Here is a 17,992-nt window from a genome sequence, read left to right as displayed (position 1 = left end):
CCATGGTCAAAAAGGCTGGAAAAGTTGAAATAACACCAGGAGGACAATCATCACTATTTGCCAGAACACGTTCTCTGTTTTTCTAGAGCCATGAAATTCAGTTTGTGCTACGGACAGTCTGCAGCTGTAGCTGTTCAACTATTAGCTCAGCGAGTGACTCGGTCTTTTTTTTTTTTTTTTAATTTATTTTTTATTTTATTTATTTAAGGGGTACCTGGGTGGCTCAATTGGTTAAGCATCTGCCTTCGGCTCAGGTTATGATCCCAGGGTCCTGGGATCGAGCCGGCATTGGGTTCCCGCTCAGTGGGGAGCCTGCTTCTCCCTCTGCCTCTCTCCCTGCTCGTTTTCTCTCTCTCTCACTCTCTCTCTCTTTCTCAAAAACAGTAAATAAAATCTTTTTAAAAAATTTATTTATTAGAGAGAGAGCAGGGGAGGGCAGAGGAAGATAAGAGACAGAGAATCTCGAGCAGACTCCCTGCTGAACACAGAGCCTAATACAGGGCTCGATCCCGGGACCCTGAGATCATGACCTGACCCAAAACCAAGAGTCAGACACTTAACCAACTGGGCCACCCAGGCACTCCTTTTCTTTATTTTCTTTTCTTTCTTTCTTTCTTTCTTTCTTTCTTTCTTTCTTTCTTTCTTTCTTTCTTTCCTTCTTTCTTTCTTTTTTTTTTTTTTTATATCAGAGGGGCTCAGCCTGCACATTAGAATTGCCTGGGAGCTTTGAAGCCCCACCGCCCGCCCCCTCTGTTCTACTGTTGTTCTTGTCTGAGCAGTAGCCTGGCAGCAGGATTGTTTAAAACTGTCCAGATGGTTCTAATGGGCAGCCAGGACTGAAACCGGTGCAAAGAAACATATCGCCACCCTGTTGTGTGTGCACTTCAAGTACTTAATGAACAGTATTCTTAATACATTTCTTCACAAAAGTTAATCTCAAATTCCCTTATATTCCTCTCATTAAAAAAAAAAAAAGAAAACAGACAGAGGCACCTGGGGTGGGGGGGTCAGTCAGTTAAGCATCTTCCTTCGGCTCAGGTCATGATCTTGGGGTCCTGGGATCAAGCCCTGCATCAGGCTCCCTGCTCAGCAGGGAGTCTGCTTCTCTCTCTGTCTGCCTGTGTTTGTGAGCTCTCTCTCTCTCTCTGTCAAATAAATAAATAAAATCTTTTAAATAATAAACTAAAATAAATTTAAAAAATTTTAAAACAAACATATCTAAGGAAAATGGCCTCCACATTGCTGGTGGGAATAGAAAATGGTACAGCCACATTGGGAAAGTTTGGCTGTTTCTTTAAATGTTAAATATAAATTTACCATATGACCCAGAAAATCTACTCTTAGTATATATTCAAACGAAGTGAAAAAAATATGTCCCCTACAGAGACTTTTACATGAACATTCATAGAAGAATTAATCATAATGGCCAATAAGTAACCCAAATGTCCATAAATTGATGAAAAGTTAAACAAAATGTGGTCTCTCATACAATTAGACAGTATATCCATGACAATTAAATGGGATATTATTTGGTAATTTTTTTAAGTGCTAACAATACACGCTGCAACATAGAGGGCCCTCAATAATGTTACTCTAAATTAAAGAAGCCAGACACAAAATTGCATCTTGCATGATTCCATTTACTGGAAACGTCCAGAAAAACAAACCCGTAAAGACAGAAAGCAGAGGAGTGGCTGTCTGGCCCTGGGCTGGGAGCAAGGATTCATTGTAGATTGGAAGGAAGGATGTGACTGGAGTGATGGAAATTTGCTAGAACTGGATTGTGTTGAGGATTGCCCATCTTGGGACATTTACTAAGACGTATCAAATTTTATATACTTAAAACAAGTGAATTTGTGGTAGATAAGTTATACCTCAATAAAGCTGTTAAGAGAACACCTCCTAGGCTTGTAGACATCTGAGAATCCATCAGGACTGTGTATAAATGGGCTTAGGATGTGTACAGTACCCCGTGACAGGCTGTGTCACCTCCCTGGCCTCCCAGGTGCCCAAGACCAGTGGTTCTCCAAGTATGATCCCTAGAACAGCAGCTTCAGAGCGAAATAAGTCAATCAGAGAAAGACAATTATCATATGATCTCCCTGATATGAGGAAGTTGAGAGGCAAAGTGGGGAGTTTGGGGGGTAGGGAAGGAAAAAATGAATCAAGATGGGATCGGGAAGGAGACAAACCGTAAGAGACTCTTAATCTCGCAAAACAAACTGAGGGTTTCAGGGAAGGGAGGGGGGAATAGGGAGAGGGTGGTTGGGTTATGGATATTGGGGAAAGTATGTGCTATGGTGAGTGCTATGAAGTGTGTAAGCCTGACGGTTCACAGACCTGTACCCCTGGGGCTAATAATACATTATATGTTAATAAAAAATTAAAAATTAAAAGAAAAAAAAAAGAACAACAGCTTCAGCGTGCCTTGTCAGAAATGCAGATTCTGGGCTCACCCCAGATCGACCAAATTAGAAACTCTGGGTGGGGGGTGGTAGAGACCGGCCCCGGAGCTTCATTTAACAAGTGCTCTAACTTAGAACATTTAGCAGGATTCTGACGAACTGATGTGTGAGAAACACTGCGCTCAGTCCGCACGCCAGCCTCTCTTCTCTCCCACCTGGAGGCAAGGAAGGGAGTCTTTGTTGGGATGAAGACAAAAAAAAACTAGGCTTCTTTTGTACAGCCCAAAAAACAAAAACCCAAAACTTGAAATAACCCAAACTGTCCGTCCATCAACAGGTAAATGAAGAAACAAACTTTAGTGTACATACTAATATTCATGCCAATGAAATACTAACCCACAATAAGAAGGAATAAACTCCTGATAAAGTTATCTCACTCCACTGAGTGAAAGCAGCCAAAGTTTCATTTATGAGAAACTCTGGAAGAGGCAGAAACAATCTATGATGAGGGAAGGCCTATGGGGGACTGCCTGGGGCTGGGGGAGGGGTGGGGATTTACTACTAAGGGATTGAGGGAACTTTTAGGGTTGAGGGAGATGGTCTAGATTTTGACTGTGGTTCTGTTTACAGGGGTGTGTGCATTTGTTAGGACTCAAAACTATATACTTAAAATGGATATGTTTTATTGTTGTAAGTTATATCTCAATAAAATTGGTTTTAAATGGAAAAAATATATAAAAGGCGCTGGGCCTAAGTGAGTCCTTTCTTGGTTCTCTCTTTCTCTCTGGACAACTCGCCCAAAGGGAAGTGGGGCGTGCCGGGGCGGGGGGTGGCATTTGGCTCTGCACCTGTCTGCGTGTGACAAATGTAGGAGGTCAGGCTCCTGGCTTGCTTTCTGGAGAAAGGTCTGCTGGATGCCATCCCTCTCCCACCCCACTGGCTGTGGGGTTAATGGCTGCCCATCAGACATTTGAATATGTCTGTCAGCTCTAGAACAAACCCAGACCTTCCCGGGGCAGGGGGTCCCCGAGATCTGGGAGACAGCCCCTTCTATCTTCCGTTTCTGTGTGATGAGGCCACCTTTGGGGCTTTTCAGAAACCCTGGCTTATTGCATCCCCAGCTGGGCACTTGCTGCCATCCCTCCATCCCTCTTCTCTCTTATTTTTTCTTTCAGAGGCTTTGCATCTTCCTTACTCCTAATGTTTCTCTTTGCTCTCCAGGCTTAAATGACATCCTGCTTTCTAACTTCTCCTTTCAAATGAGGCCGAATCGACATTTCAGAATTAACTGTGAACTTAAATCCTAAGCTGTTTCATGACCTATAACCTTCCCTCCCCCAGGGCACCCCATCTGGTCAACTACCTCCCCCACCCCCACCCCCACTTCAGGCAGACCCCCTAGGAGCCATTGTATTTCAACAAAACCAACAGCCAATTCCCTCTCTCAATCTTTTTTTTTCCCCCCAAATATATGTTGAATACATCCACATCTATCTATTTGCGGTCTCCCAACTGCCTGTCCCTTGTTAGAAAATGACTGAAGACAAGTTAGGGGACACAAACTTTAACACCTCACGAAGTGGGCAGTCTCCTTTCGGAGGATGGCAGAATGGGGTGGCAGGCACAAAGCTTTCATAGGATAAATGAAGAACAATGAAGAAACAAAGAGAAAAGTTCTGATTGGCCAGGACCATGCGGTCAACCTTGTTGGGGTGAGAAAGCCCACAGTTGACTTCACTTTGGGGCCTGGCTGGCTGGATATGCTGATTTCTGATCAAGGGCAGCATTTACTGGGACGTTGGCTAGGTCCTGGTTTGCTGACGTGGGCCACGGGGCAGGAGGATGCCTTCTGGGGCCTAAAAGATTATTTCAATACCTTATCGCCCTCCTGCAAGCCAAATTCCATGCAATAGATCAGGGTTGGCAAGCTTTGTCTTTCAAGGACCAGACAGCAAATAATTGAGGCTTTGCAGACCATATGATCTCTGTTACAGCTGTTCAGCTCTGGGGCTGCAAAGGAAATCAACCACGGACTTCAGAACTGAGATGGGTATGATCCTGAAATAAATGGGTGTGCCTGTGTTCCAATAAACCTTTATTTACAATAACTGGTGTGTTTTGTGCTGATCTCAGCATATCTGTGGTGCTGCTATCAGCTAGAAATGCCTGGGGCAGGAGATCAATACATTCTGGTGATTGAAATGAATTGCCTGAAAATAATTTAAGGAGTGTCTCTTTAAGAAGAAGGTACTGACCTGAAAGTCACTGAAGGAGCGTGTCTTTAAGATGCCCAGTGGGGCCAGATGCCAGGGGGTGGTAACCCGGATGGAAGTTCCAAAGAATATGATGTTGGCGAGCCCACTGCCCAGTCTGCTGAGAGGTAAAGTGGGTGCCTTGGTCAGAGTCAGTAATGTCTGGTTATCCACGGGAACAGGAATAAATTTAGGAAGGAAAGAGATGACCTGTTCTGGAGAGGAATTCCAGGTGGGGGTCACCAAGAGGAGTCCTGGGTAAGTGTTAGTGATTGTGATGCCGTGTCTGGAAGCCCAGCAGAAAGGGGCCGTGCGCCAGTGAAATCAGTCCACCAGTGGGAGCGTGTTGGTCTCCCCGGGGAGATTCCCCATCCGGATTGCCTCTGCTCTTTGATTTGGGAACAGAGAACTCACTTGTCTATCACAACCGTGGCTGCCCCACAGGGAGTCCCCTCCCTGAGCTCAGTATGTTCAGGGACGAGTTCCCCAGTGACTGAGGTTGTGTGCGCCCATTTTCGGAGTTGGTGGGAAGGGTTGGAACCTCCAGGAGTCTCCACTAGACAGAGGGTGAGGGCTTGGTGAGGGAGCCTGCCATGTCGTTGCAAATGGCTCTGAGTGCAGAGACTTGAGTAGCAACAGCAGGAACTCTGCTCCTTCCTTCTGGATCTCAGCACTGCAGATCGGTTGGCCTTGTGTGAGAAAACTGTCCTTTACCATTGGCCAGACCAACCAGAAGGAATCTGTGAAATGCAAGAAACCATTTTACGGCCTCCTTCAGGGCTCGGTGAGTGGCCTCACATTCTGTCAGCTGAGTCGAGCTGGACGGGCCATCCTGCCCCCAAGAGGTGCCTGAGGTTGCACAAAACGTCCCTCCATCAAACTGCATAGTGTAGAAATGGTGGCGGGGCCGTTTGGTGAAGAACACTGACGCCATGTCCACCTCAGACGGCTGGTCCCACAAGACTCCCCAAGAAGCCGGAAAAGGAGGTAGCTGAGGGCGTTATTTATCCCGTCCTCAACCTCTTGTGCAAGGGGCTGAGCATGGGGGAAGCCACGTCCTCCTGTAATTCGGAAAGGCCTTTGACCAGGTTACTCCCTCTTGCAAAGGTACTGTTTCCATTTTACCAAAGAGGCATCTCCTACCCTGGGCATTATAGGAACTCGGGTTCGGAGTCGTGTTGGGTGGGTGCTGGTTAGGGCCTTGGTTTCCTTGAGAGCCCAATAGGGTGGTGCTCAAGGAAGGTGTTTGGGGCTGGGGGTAGGCGCTTAGTCCAAAACCCCATAGAAAGCCAGGTAGACTCCTGTTTGGTCCAGAGTCCGGAAGGCATAGTCAGGTGTGGCCGAAGACTCAAGTAGAAATGTAGGGTGGTGGGGACTAAGGTGAGGCTTGTTGGACCACCCTTGGGCAGCTTCCAAAGTGCCCTGTTGGGTGTTATCCCAGTAAGTGGTATTACGCCATCCCAGTGGCATAATCCTATTTACATCCCAGTAAGTAGTAGACTTACGTGGGTTTACATATATAGAGCAAAGAATTAGAGAGGCATGGAGAATGTACTGTCTCTAGAACATGAGAAGACCTAGTGTGTGTTGTGCCTGTCTGAGGTAATGGGTGGTGTAATGGTAAGTAATTGATGTTTGACTGTTGGGGAATTTCTCAGCCCTCGCAGGACCAGATGATGGCCAGAAACTTGGCCAGTGAGGCTGGGCCTTGGATCTTGTGAGGGGCGGTTGTCCAACCACGTTGGAATAAGGGGTCTATGAAGGTGTGCAAATCTGCCCAGATTCCACTTCTTCAGAGGGACCACTGAGCATAATGTCATCAGTGTAATGTGAAAAGCCACGCCTTCCAACTGAAGTTATTTAAATCCCGGTGGCAGAGGACACGTACAATTTCAGGGTTGTCTAAATACCCCACTGGGAGCGTAAACGTACACTGAGCCCCTTCCAAAGGGAAAGTGGTTGGGTCTGGAATTCCTCACAAGAAGAGCAGAGCGGAACATATTAGCTAGGTCAGCGACCTCAAAGGACTCTCTTGGGTCTGTCAAACCTCTTCTATCAATTCTAGAAGATTAGGAATTGGAGCCTTAATCAGGGGAAGCTGAGCCTTGAGGTTTCAGTGGTCAAGAGTGAGGCACTATCATTAAGTGGGTAGTTTAAGTACCATCCAAATGGGGTTGTTGGAAGGAGAGATTGTGGGTTGAATGACTCCTGTCTCAAGCATATCATTGATGACAGGGTACAGGCACTCTTTGCCCTGCTTGAGGGAATGCTAGAGACAGTTGCTATCCTGACCTGAGGAGGAAGAATCAGCAGTGTCCATCTGATGACTTCCACCTGGAGGGCCAAGAACTTGGGCTTGTCCCCTGGGGCATGGCATCATGGCCGTGCATCCAGGCCTACAACAGGGAAAGAAAGCGCCAGGGACCCCCACCAGAGGAAGCCAATTGAGGTGAATGGTCCCAATAGTTAATACAGGTGGGTTACACACCTTTGATTGGTTTACCAATGATGACTTTTGGGAATTTTGAGGGATCTCCCCAAATGACAATGACTTGAGTCCTGGTGTCTGAAAGGGCCAAAAAGAATGGTGCATTTTTATTGTCCCAGTGGTGAGACCGGAGTGGTATAGGGAGCTGCGACAAGTCTGGGGAGCTGCCCCTTTCCTGGGGTAGGGTTTAGGTGGCTGCTAGTCCTGGGGGGTGGGGGAGGGGCAGAGGGAGTGTCGGGGACAGGCTGGGGGGTGGGGTGTTGTCCAGGGAGCTAGAGGGTAGCTGTGTATAGCAAGCGGACAGAAGGGGCCTGTGATTGGGAGAATGCTGGTTTTAGGGCCTAGGGTTTAGAGATGGGCTGTGCAAAGATTAAGGGGCAGGATCCCTGGCTTCTCATGACTTCCAGTAGAGGCTTTCTTGTGCATTCGCATAAGGGGTGAAACGAGGTTGGGAGGAAGTAGAGAACCCTTTCCATTGAGGGAAATTGGTTTGAGGCAGACTCCCTGGGGCAGTGGGAGTCTGAAGCATCTGGGTGTGTGGGTGGGAACCTCTTTCACGTCTAGCAACCATGGTGCCTTTTGGATGGTTTCAGCAGTCCCAATAAAATGTACGAGCACTGCCCTGTAACTGGGGGGAACAGAAAGAATTCCCTGGATTCAGGGTTGGAAATGGTCATTTGGGTCACTGCGTCATGGAAATATAGACCTACTGGGCCAGGCCAGTTCTGCACGAGGGGAGATGGATGGACCTCCTCTCCTGCATTCCACTCCCTGTGAGGCTCAGGGTTGATCACAGAGATGGTTGAAGGGGCACAGCCACAGGCAATACATACCCAAATAAGGAGAGGGCGGGCCCTGGTATGAATGTGGGAGGCTCCAGCAGCCTTTGCCTTCCCTTCTCCCTCCTCAGGGACCTCCTCCTGAGGTATGTTCCTTGCTTCGGCCCCAGGAGGAGGCTATTGTCTGTAGTATCTTGGAGGAAATGAGCGTAGTCTGGGTGGATGTTAAGAAGTTTATAGGCTTTAGGTCTTTAGAGATCCTGGCCAGTTAACACAGCTTGGCAGCCAAGAGTAGCAATCAGCTCCCCTCTCCCCTTCCTGCTGCACAAAATCTTGAAGGAAGGCTTGAATTGCGGTTAAGGTATAGTTCTTTATCTCAGTTACTACTTCTCGATTCTTCTGTTAATGCATGTGTTGTTCCTGGAAAAATTTCTGGATGATGTCACCATAAGCCCTCTTCCTAGGCAGCTGCTTTCCTTGCCAAGATATCCCAAGAGACCTCTCTGGGATTGGGGTCTGCCTCCACTAGCATGCTATGCACAGGGACTTTGGGGGAAAATCTCCTAGGCTTCTGGACCCTAATACCAGAGTCTTGGCCTCTTACTATACATGGCACTGAGCAATGTCCAGGGAGACTTTGGGGTTTAATTTATCAAGGAGCTGGTGTACATCCTTGACATTCTCAGAAGCCATTAGCATCAGATGTTTAGGACACTTATATTTGTCCATTAATTTTTTAGCAATACCATGTCAAGGATGGACCCATGATAGCTCATCAGTTCAGGGATGAGAAGCAACAGCAGAGAGTTAAGTGGTGATGTGGGGTTGTTGGCCTTTGATGAATCTTCCCTCTGGCGGTGCACTTGGCTTCCTGTTGCACGGCGATTTCCCTCCTCTGGGTTAGGACACCTAGACCAGGCACGACCCACCAAGTCAGTAGTCTCAGGTGGGGGTCTCCCATTCTCCTCACCTATGGGGAAATCCTTCCCTGGGCCTTTAGCCCAGAGCCTCTCCTTGCGTGGTCATCATATCCTTGAGATCCAGTCCACCCTCCTTAGCCCTCTTTGGCCTCAAGGCATGGAGGACCCTCACCTACAGAATTGTCAGTTAAGTCCTTTAGAATTAGTGGTCTAATTGTTGTGTTAGATCCTATGCCCTTGATCACGTGGCTTGGAACTCTTATGACACCAGTGATATTTCTGGGATAGGTTCAGCAGGTGACTCACAACAGAGGCAACATGCCAGAGCACATAGTGTGACAGACCTCCAGAAAGCAGTTTTTCCTTCCCAGATGGAGTTCCCCACCTGAGTTAGCCAATTGCTGCAAAAGGGCATTTCCCAGGAAGATCAACAAGAAACCCAGACAAGACCAACTTCACTCACCAAGGAGAACAGCGGAACTCCAGAGGAGGAGAAAGCAAATCTGGATGAAGGACCTCAATGTGAGAAAGGAATCCATCAAAATCCTTGAAGAGAACACAGGCAGCAACCTCTTTGACCTCAACTGCAGCAACTTCTTCCTAGGAACATCGCCAAAGGCAACAGAAGCAAGGGCAAAAATGAACTATTGGGATTTCATCAAGATCAAAAGCTTTTGCACAGCAAAGGAAACAGTTAACAAAACCAAAAGACAACTGACAGAATGGGAGAAGATATTTGCAAATGACATATCAGATAAAGGGCTAGTATCCAAAATCTGTAAAGAGTTTAGCAAACTCAACACCCAAAGAACAAATAATCCAATCAAGAAATGGGCAGAGGACATGAACAGACATTTCTGCAAAGAAGACATCCAGATGGCCAACAGACACATGAAAAAATGCTCCACATCACTCGGCATCAGGGAAATACAAATCAAAACCACAATGAGATACCACCTCACACCAGTCAGAATGGCTAAAATTAACAACTCAAGAAATAACAGATGCTGGCAAGGATGCGGAGAAAGGGGAACCCTCCTACACTGTTGGTGGGAATGCAAGCTGGTGCAACCACTCTGGAAAACAGTGTGGAGGTTCCTCAAAAAACTGAAAATAGAGCTACCCTATGACCCAGCGATTGCACTATTGGGTATATATCCTAAAGATACAAACGTGGTGCTCCGAAGGGGCACATGCACCCAAATGTTTATAACAGCGATGTCCACAATAGCCAAACTATGGAAAGAACCTAGATGTCCATCAACAGATAAATGGATAAAGAAGATGTGGTATATATATATACAATGGAATACTATGCAGCCATCAAAAGAAATGAAATCTTGACATTTGCGACAATGTGGATGGAACTAGAGGGTACTATGCTTAGCGAAATAAGTCAGTCAGAGAAAGACAACTATCATATGATCTCCCTGATATGAGGAAGTAGAGATGCAATGTGGGGGGTTTGGGGGGTAGGAAAAGAAAAAATGAAAGAAGATGGGATCGGGAGGGAGACAAACCATAAAAGACTCAATCTCAAAAAACAGACTAAGGGTTGCTGGGGGGAGGAGGGACAGGAAAGGGTGGTGGGGATATGGACATTGGGGAGGGTGTGTGCTATGAAGAGTGCTGTGAAATGTCTAAACCTGGCGATTCACAGACCTGTACCCCTGGGGCTAAAAATACGTTATATGTTTATTAAAAATTTTTAAAAAAATAATAAATAAATTAAATAAAACTGAAAAACTGAAAAAAGGGGGGGTGCATTTCCCTGTGTTAATTACAATGGCAGTGATGCATTCCTATTGATTACACCGATTGTCTGGGGTCTGTCCCGGCCAATCCATAGTACTGTTCTGGCTAGAAACGCCTGGGACGCTCAGCTGGGCCCATGGCCAACTCCTCCAGGCATCTTCCCCGGAGCCAATCTTGTGGACAGACTGGCCCTTGTGGCTCTTAGTATGATGGCAAGATGTATCTCAGCAGTAACCCTCATAGAACTTTGCAAGACAAGGCTTATTGCTCACAAGTCCCAGAGATACACAACACGCCCAGGGCCACACACACTGAGGTCAAGGACAGAACAAGAGAGAGAGAGCATGGACTTGGGGTTTCGTTTTTACTGAGGTGAAGGTTGGGGTGCCTAAGGTTTCAAGGGTTCACTCATTATTGGTAAATATAAAACCTTTGAGTAGGAATTAAAGCTCCAGAAAGGAAAAGCAAGCGGTCAAAGTGTCAGTTACGGAAATCAGCCAGAGCTCTCTAAAAAGGGATGTATGGGTTCAGGGCCTGGCTCTTATCTGGCACTGTATTCCCTTGAGATGGATGTCTTTGGAGTGGCTACTTCAGCCATCAGAAACTTCATGCCAGGCACTCACATTACAATCAGAAAAAGCTAATGTTAGGTGCTTACACCACAGGAGACTGGCCAGGCTTGGCCCTCTGGCCTTGGTTTGCTCATCTCTGCACTCCACTCCAGATGTCCCACCACAGCCCCTCCCTCCTTCCCTTCCACTGTGCTCCAGTCACACTGCCCCCCCCCACTTTTTCAGCACCCCCCTTTGCTCTTGGCCTTGCTGCCCCAGAGCCCTTGTACTTGCTGTTCCCTTTCCTGGAAGCACCTCTTCCAGGTATCTGACTGGTCTGCCGGCTCATTCTCCAGGCTACAGCAGAAACGGAACCTTCTCTCCATCCTGCAAGAAGCCCCTTCCTTCTGTTTTCTCTCTCATGCATGAATCACCATTTGCTTTCTTTACAGGACCCCTCCCCCACCCAAATCCTCCTGTGTATTGATCTAGTGACTTGCCGAGTGTTTGCAGTTCTAGCAAGGCAGGGGCTGGGCTCTCATGGTCATCACGTGTCCCTCATGCCTAGAATAAGATGCCAAAGACTGTGTGTCCTCTGACTCATTTACAAATACTTCTTCAGTCTCCAGGACATGTCAAAAGCTGCTCTAGGCTCAAAGTTGACACACAATACATAGTGATGGAGTGAATTAAGGAAAGAATGCGTGAATGCTGCCATTTCCAGATTCTTTCTACAGGCCTCGCTGGGCTAAGCGTGCGGCCATCTATCCACATACTTCCACGCATAACCCCCCTGATTATGGGCCTATGTGCACTCTGTTGACGTTTGAACAGAGGCCTGCCTCTAACCACCGAGCCCCTTTGTGCAGACGCGTATCCGCCCATGCAGGCTGGGGCTGCAGCACTCCCACTTGGGTTCCAGAAGCCCCAGGAAGCCATGAGCACTTGCTGAACTCTCTGGGAGGGGGAGGGCAGGTCTTCCGCTAACCTGGGAACATCTCTGTTGGAAGGGATGACTCTTCTCCTTTCTTCCTCCGCCCAGACAGTAGAGCTCACAGCCTTGGGGATGGATAAGCACTCAGGGGTGGGTGTCACTAAGGAAAGTGACAAGCCTACTTCCCCAGATCACCGGGGCAAACCTGGTTGTCCCTCCCTCCATGGCATAACCCGCTCTTTGCCACTCCCACTTGTGGCTTTCCCTGCCGTCCTATTTTTCTGGGTTCTCTAGCTAAAAGGTAAAAAAAAGGGTTAAAATCCCCTAAAAAGTGAAGATACAATTTTATATAATACAGCTGGATCCGATGTACGGAAACAGGCGCGGAGCCACTTTTCACAGGAACACAGTGATCGCATGTATTTTCAGAACAAAGCACGGCAGCCCTGAGTTATCAAAAGAATCGATGCCAATCGAAGCTGCAGCAACTGGCATCTTGGTGCCGTCAGCGGATGCCTGCCTAGGGAGGGGGACGGGGACGGGGCGACAGGTGCAGAGAGCACGCAGTCTTCAGTGGGGCGGGATGTGGGGGTCAAGGTCCGTTGTCTCTCCGCTCCACCCTCTGCCTGTCTCTCCAAAGGCACAAAGGCTAAATCCTATCACGGAGGTGGCATTAGGAGTCCCGCTTCGTTTGCAGGGAGCCATGGGGCTGCTCGCGGGGCAGGGGCTTCCAGGGACCTGTGAGAAGACCCCATTCATCTCCAGAGCTGTGGGGAAATGCCAAAGCATGAGGGAGGCTGCCACGGCCTCCGCTTTCCTTTCTGGTCACATCCAGAAACAGAGAGTGGGGAGGGAAGCAGTTTTATAGGTCTTCACACATTATAAAATGCCCAGTGCAAAATCAGAAATAAAAGGAGATGCCAAGTGTAAGCCTGACCGTGGAATGTGTTAGGGATTCAAGTATGTCTTCCCCCCAAACTCTAATGTTGAAGCCCAACCCCCAATATCCCTGTATTTGGAGACAGACCTTTACAGAGGTAATTAAGGTCAAATGAGGTCATGAGGGTCCAGCCCTGATCCGCTAGGACTAGGGTCCTTACCAGAAGGAACCCCAGAGGGCTCGCTGGTTCATGTGCACTTCCCACCTCCCACCTCCCACCCCACGTGAAGATGTGGGGACAAGGTAGGCATCTGTAAGCCAGGAAGCAGCATCCCACCAGGAGTCAGTGTGTCTGGTGCCAGGATCTGGGACTGCCAGAGCTGTGAAAAATACATGTCTGTTGTTCAAGCCACACAGTCTGTGGCATTTTGCTATGGCAGCCTAAGCTAAGAGATCATCCTTTGCAAATTACTTTATATCACATTCTGTCACCTCAATGCAAACGATCTTCGTGGTGTTTTCCTACTTTTTATGGGTTTTCAGCATTTAATCCTCTTGAGTTAGTAAGAATTTGTTGTGCTAAAATGAGGTTGGAGAAGAAAAGGACTGCGGTGCACATTGCTAGGTACTCTGCAAAGCACTGCGATACATCATTCTCACTTACTGTTCTCACCAGTCCTGTGAGGTGGCACCACTTTTTGTCCAGAGATCCCTCGGCTGTAGGAGAGATCTGGTGTGTGGACTCAAGCATGGCCGGCTTCCAGATACAAGCTCCTCCCTCCTTTATATTATTTCTTCTTGCACTTAAACTACATAAGGTAAAACTCCAGTGTTCAGAATAGGAGGAGAGTAGGGCTAGAGATGGGAGGTACATCCAGCTGTGAAAGACCAGTATTTAAAAATGAAAAGAGGGGCGCCTGGGTGGTTCAGTTGGTTAAGCGCCTGCGTTCGGTTCAGGTCATAATCTCAGGGTCCTGGGATCGAGTCCCACATTGGGCTCCTTGCTCAGTGGAAAGCCTGCTTCTCCCTCTGTCTGCTGCTCCCCTTGCTTGTGCTCTCTCTCTCTCTGACAATTTAATAAATCTTAAAAAAAAATTTTTTTTTAATGAAAAAAAATCCCATTTTTGAAGGTTAATCCAAAAGCTATGGGAGGGAGAGTGCTGGCTGCTTGGGTACCTGGGTTTGGGGCTGTCCGCCCAGGCACAGACCCACATCTCACTCTTTTTGGATCTGTGCACAGAATGCCTGACTTCAGGATGGCCGCTTCTGAAGAATCCAGCTCTCCTGGTTGTGGGCCTGCCCAATGCTCTGGACGGCAGAACCATAGCTTCCTTGACTTTTCCCACACTAAAGTCCCTTAAACTCAGCTGGGACTCACTGGAGGTGGTCAGTGGTGTGTCATGGTGACTATTTGCCATGGAGAGGGGAAGGACACAGTATGAAATAAATATGAATGTCATGCCTAACTGCTTACTAGCTCCACTCTGGGGACCAAGTTCACAGGCAGACAATGGCTTTGGGATCACATCCCTCTACTTGGCTCAGCCAAACTCCATCTTGCTTCTGTCTTTTTTTTTCTTTTTTTTTTTTTAGATTTTATTTATTTTTTTGAGAGAGAGAGCAAGACAAAGAGAGAGCATGAGAGTGGGAAAGTCAGAGGGGGGAACAGACCTCCTGCCGAGCAGGGAGCCGGACGCTGGACTCAATCCTGGGACTCCAGAATCATGACCTGAGCCGAAGACAGTGGCTCAACCAACCAACACACCCAGGAGCCCCATCTCATTTCTATCTTAAGTGAGCCAAGGGAGGATGAGGAGGGGGCACACTGGGAGGTCTGGATTTGCTGCACTGCATTTAGTTACACCACATAAGAATGGATCCCTCCTTCAAGCAATCTTTACGTCCCTGAGAGCATGGCTAGTGTGCACTGTTTCAGGAGAACCAGCAAAGCGTAGGCAATGGGCTCTCTACTCAAGTCACCTTCAGAGAGATTAGAGAAAGGGGGTGATCTCATGCCCAACATTAGGGATCTAGGACGGGGAGCTGTGGTAGTGGATAGAGAGACAGAGACAGAAACAGATTTCACTGTGGGTTGGAGTAAAGGAGTCCCAGAAGAGGCCTTGGAAGATGAATGGAACTGGGAAAGGATGAGGATGGAAAGAGGTATGGTAGTCAGAATACTGGCCCCCAAAGATGCCCACGACCTAATCCCTAGAACTACGATATGTTACACGGTCAAGATGACTTTGTAAATGTGGTTAAGTTGAGGATCTTGAGCTGAGGAAAGAATCTTGGGTTATCCAGGAGGCCAAATATAATCACAGCGTCCTTTAAGAGGGAGGCAGGAGGGTCAGATGAATACATGTGACAACAGAAGCAAGAGATTACAGAGAAGTAAGCAGGGGGCATGGAATGTGGGCAGCCTCTCGATGCTGAAAAGGACAAGGACATGGACTCTCCCCCTCGGAGCATCCAGAAGGAGCCAGGCCTGCTAATGTCTGGACGTAGGCCTGATGACCCCGACTCTGAACTTCCAAACTCCTAACTGTGAGGTGATCCTTTTGTGCTGTTTCAAGCCACCAAAATTTATGGCAATTGGTTATGGCAGCAACAGGAACGGAATAGAGGAGGTCATTCAATTTGGAAATAAAGCAAGATTGAGAAATCCAAAAGACAGTGACTTGTAAGTGATGATAAACCCCCAGTCCCAATACTGGACTTCTGGAGAAGATGAAAGTATGATGCCAAGATGTGTTCGCCAAGGCACAGAGCACCACCAACCAGGCAGCTTAAACAACAGAAAAGCATTGTCTCATAGTTCTAGGAACTAGAAGTCCAAGGTCAAGATGTTGGCAGGGCCATGCTCGAGAAGAATGTGTTCCAGACCTCTCTCTCCAGCTTCTCATAGGCCTTTGGCTTGCAGCAAAATAACTCCAGTCTTCACATTGTGTTCCCCTTGGGTGCACCCCTCCGTATGTTCCAATCTCTCCTTTTCATAAGGACACCAGTCCTATTGTGTCAGGGGCCCGCCCCACTCCAGGATGACCTTAACTGCTGACATCAGCAGTGACGCCATTCCTAAATACAGTCATTCTGAAGTATGGGGGGCTAGGACTTCAGATGAATTCAGGGATTGGGGGGGACACACTTCCACCCATACCACATGGTAAATGGGAACTTAGTCCTGCCAAGCTAACACGTCCTGTGGCTCCCACAATAGGCAAGAGGTATGACACCTACTAAAGGAAGGAAAGAGAGTCTCTGCCCTCAAGGAACTGACATTTGTGCCTTGGCTTACAGTAGGGGGAAGTGGCATCAAACTCCATGTGGTCTCAGGTTTGAGACCAGAGAATTCGTAGGTCAATCAAGTGATGACAAATCCTGTAATGGGACAAGGTGAACTGTTCAGGCCAGAAGACTGAGGAAGGGAATCAGCATATTCAGGGAAGAATGTCTGCCAGTGTTGGGGACACTTGCAGCAGCACAATGCTTAGCTCCTTAGAAGGGCTTAGAGTTTTCTGCAAACCGTGTTCCTAACCATATCATCATTCCTTATGCTGTTTATTGACTTGACTCCAAATTAATTCTTGAACACAACCCCTTGGCTCTTATCAACCATAGTGCCTCCTGAAAGTGGAAATTCAGAGCATTGGAAAGAACCACCAGAAAAAAACAGATTGCTGGACTCCAGGGTGTGGATATCTCAAACACTTGGAGTCATAGAGGATGCCATGGACGTGAGGGAGAAATTTCTTGACATGGCAAGGAGAAAGCAGAAAAACACCAATGAAGTCATGGACATGGGAAGACTATGAGAGGCTTTGAATCCCACGGATAAGATGAGATGTGGAAAACAAGAAAGGTGCTCCAAGGAGCTGCACCACCTGCCTCACCCTGCCCGACTTGGGAGGTGGGTCAAAGCTGGACTGGCCCCCAAAGCTTCTTCAGCCGGTGCTCTCACCATATGCCCCCTTCATGGAGCGCAGTCACCCGCATGAGACCACGACAAGCTCCTCTTCGTTACTTCTGCCTCCACTGCTGCTTGGCTATGTCATTTCTTTTCAGGGGAATTAAAAGAAATAGTGATTTCTGTCATTTTAAAATGGGTTAGTTCTTATTGCTTTAACCACCCCCCCAAAATAAAAAATAGAAATAGGTTGGCTACTGGTTGTTAAAGACTTACTCAGAAAGCTGTAATGTTGAGATGTGTTTGCTCAGAGGATGAGAGAAGCATTCATTCAACACATGTTGAGCGCCTATTCTGGGCCAGGCACTCTCTTGGGCACTGGGCGTGCAGGGGCAGACAGAACACAGGCCACATCCTCAAGCAATGGGTGTGAAGGTATAGAGGATCCATAATCACCACTCAGAGGGTGATTGCAGAATAGAAAAAAGTGCAGCAGTTTCCCTGTACCCCAAGGGGGAAGCCAGCCCAGACAGGAGAGTGAGGGAGGGTCCTGGAGGACACGCTGAGACCTTAGGGACGTCATGTAGTTCACAGGTGTCTTAGTCCATTCGGGCTATGGTCACAAAATACCAGAGACTGGGTGACCCACAAACAACAAATTAATTTTTCACAATTCTGGAGGCTGGAAGTCTGAGATCAGGGTGCCATAACCAATTGCCTCATGGTCAGCTTCTGGTGAAAACCCTCTTCCTGAGTGCAGGTTGCCCACTTCTGTGCTCTCCTGTGGTGGAAGGAGCCAGCTATCTCTGTGGGGTCTCTAATATGGTCACTGATTGCATTCATGAAGGTTCTAGCTTTATGACCCAAGCACCTCCCCAAAGCCCCACCTCCTGATGCTATCTATCATTTTGGGGGGTTAGGATTTTAACTTATGAATTTGGGGGGAACTCAAAGATCCATTGTTAACCATAGCAAAAGGTTAACAGATGTTTTCTGGAAAGGGCCAGACTGTAACTATTTTTGGTTTTGTGGGTAGTGTGTTTTCGTTCACTGCTTCAGAGCTCTGTCATTGGAGTGAGACTCCGCAGCTGTGTGTAAACAAGTCAGTATGGCTGTTTCCC

This window comes from Lontra canadensis, unplaced genomic scaffold (assembly GCF_010015895.1).
Source record: "Lontra canadensis isolate GAN:19392208 unplaced genomic scaffold, GSC_riverotter_1.0 scaffold48, whole genome shotgun sequence".
In the NCBI taxonomy this organism is placed as follows: Eukaryota; Metazoa; Chordata; class Mammalia; order Carnivora; family Mustelidae; genus Lontra; species Lontra canadensis.
The sequence above is the reverse complement of the archived record's forward strand: the minus strand, read 5'-3'. Positions refer to the sequence as shown.